At 42.4% G+C, this 2,784-nt stretch overlaps 1 pseudogene across 1 annotated transcript; it reads left to right on the top strand.

The window, feature by feature from the left end:
* The first annotated feature begins 796 nt into the window (after window positions 1-796).
* LOC308625803 (small ribosomal subunit protein uS2B-like) lies at window positions 797-1,844 on the top strand (annotated as a pseudogene). Its single transcript has one exon. The product of its transcript is annotated as a small ribosomal subunit protein uS2B-like (transcript).
* Window positions 1,845-2,784: the final 940 nt, after the last annotated feature.

The raw sequence follows: 2,784 nt of genomic DNA, 5'->3' as shown, positions 1-2,784 counted from the left end.
ATATGGGACAGGAGGAGTAACACAACCATAGCAGTAAGTTAGAGGGAAGACTGAGAAAATCCTCTGTACCTGGTGGCCACTAGCTAACAATGCAAATAGTGGTTATAATGAAATAAAACCAAACATGAATTTGAGTTTCATTATTTTGGAATGCTTATCAAAGATGTGGTAGAAAAAATTTCCTAAGAACACTTCAGTGTTCATATTTGTAGATTGTTGTCACCTTAAACTCAGTTTACTTAAAATCAAAGAAAACAAACTTTGAGAAAAACAATGGGGAAGCATGCTAACATTTGTGTTTCTAACACTGATACATTTTTCTTAGTCTTAAATTTTGGAATCATCTGTAACTCATATCTCTTTGGATCCTACATTGAACCAATTCCTATCATTCTTCCCTTAAAAGGCATCTGATACTTATTCATTATGTTTTGTTTCCATCTCCGGCTTCTGACTGCAGAAACTTGTCTCACTTTTTGATTATGAACTGATATCTTAATTGAGCTTTCCCTATCTAATCAACCCTGCCTACCACTGCTAAATTAGTTTTCCTGAAAATCTATTTTCAGTACCTCATTTTTGGTCAAAAACTATAAAAAATACAAATAAAAGTTGCTTTTTAAATACCTTTAAAGAATTTTTAAAAGAAAGCCCCAAACTGAGAAAGTATTTTAGCAACACGTTTGAGGGATGAGTGTTGAAACTAGGTATTATATATAAGGGATGCTTCCAACTTAGCAAAAGACAAAGTCTCCAAAGAAAAATGGGAAAACATCGTGATATTCACAAATGAAGAAATATAAACCGACAATACACATGAAAAAAATGTGCAAGTTGATAATAATAAAAATACAAATCAAAATACAACTCACCTTTCTGCGCTACCTATAGAGAGGTCCATACAGCATTGTTCTGGGTTCCTATCATAAGGTAAATGGAAATTTTCACCATGTCCAGGGCCCTTGATATTCTGCTAATGAGGGAGGAGGATGTCCACAAATTCCTTGCAGCAGGAACCCACTTAGGTGGCAAAAACCTTGACTTCCAAATGGAACAGTACATCTACAAAAAAAAAAAAAAAAAAGGCAGTGACATCTACATCATAAATATGAAGAGAAACTGGGAAAAGCTTAGAAGCCTTTGCTGGCAGCTTATGCCATTGAGAACTCAGCTGATATTGGTATCATATCCTCCAAGATTACTGGTGATCGAGCTGCGCTGAAATTTGCTGCTGTCACTGGAGCCACTCCTACTGCTGGACGCTTAACTCCTGGAATATTCACCAACCAAATCCAGGCAGCCTTCTGGGGGTCATGGTTTCTGGTGGTGGTTACTGATCCGAGGGTTGACCACCAGCCTCTCACAGAGGCGGCTTATGTTAACCCGCCTACAATCACTCAGTATAACACAGACTGTCCTCTGCTCACTTAGTGAGTCTGATGTGGTAGATGCTGGCCAAGGGAGTTCTGCACATATGTGGCACCTTCTCCTGTGAACACCAATGGGAGGTCACACCTAATCTCTACTCCTTCGGAGGTCTGAAAAAGACTGAAAAGGAAGATCAGGTTGCTTAAAAGGCTGTAACCAAGGAGGAATTCCAGGATGAATGAATTGCTCCAGCTCCCAAATTTACTGCTACTCAGTCCCAGGTCCCAGGCTGGTCTGAAGGTTGGCAGGTGCCCTCTGTGCTATCCAGCAGTTCCCTACTGAAGCATGGAGAGCTCAGTCTGCCGCTGGAAGAGTGGTCTGTAGCTCCCACTGCTTGGGCCACTGACTGGTTAGTGAATGGAAGCAGGTATTGCAAGAAAAGAAGTTCCCAGTGCATGATCAAGCTTCATTTTTAGCACAGGATAACCTTCCATTTAATGGCACACTTTTTTTTTTTTTTTTTTTTTGCGGTACGTGGGCCTCTCACTGTTGTGGCCTCTCCCGTTGCGGAGCACAGGCTCCAGACACGCAGGCTCGGCAGCCATGGCTCACGGGCCCAGCCGCTCCGTGGCATGTGGGATCCTCCCGGACCAGGGCATGAACCCGTGTCCCCTGCATCGGCAGGCGGACTCTCAACCACTGCGCCACCAGGGAAGCCCCAACCTGGCCTATTTGATTAAAACCATGGGAAAATGACCGTGTATATGGGGAACAGCAACTTACAAAAAGCACCCTGGGGGCGACACACTGACCATTTTGGTGGGGGAAGGGGTCCAGTTTCAAAGCCTGACCCATAAGGCATAGGAACAAGTTGTCAAATCTTTAACTTTTTAGTTGCATCTAGAATTTATACAAAACATTAAAAATGTACATTCCCTTCTCTGTGTTTAATATACTCTAGTGATGATCAATTTGGGGGAGAGGTCCTCCTTTCAACTCACAAGTAGGATCATTTCCAAATTCAAAGAAACAGCCATCCTCTTCTGTGTCTTAACTTCAGGTGACCTGCTGAACCAGGAAGTGTTTTCCTTTCCTGTCAGTGCAGCTTCTCAGTCCCCTGTTGCTTCTGCTATTCAGACCTCTTTAATGTGAATGTCAATTGTTTACTGCCAATTGTAGTGTCTGATACACTCAATGTCCCATTTTCTGATTCAAGTTTCAAACGATCTTCAAAGGTTTTATTCATCTGCTTCTGGTTGGTGGCAGAGTCTTTGAAGCTTCCGAGTTCTTCTCCTGCTTTGATCACACATAACTGGGGCTTGAGGACCATCTGCTGGTTCTCCTTGTGTCTTTCCTACTGCTTCCACTTGGTGGAGAAGTCTGTGCTACTTCCTGACCTCTTCAACCCCATCTTTT

This window comes from Mesoplodon bidens (assembly GCF_964165515.1).
Source record: "Mesoplodon bidens genome assembly, chromosome: 1".
In the NCBI taxonomy this organism is placed as follows: Eukaryota; Metazoa; Chordata; class Mammalia; order Artiodactyla; family Ziphiidae; genus Mesoplodon; species Mesoplodon bidens.
Note: the sequence above shows the minus strand (reverse complement) of the source record. Positions and strands in the feature narration are given on the sequence as shown.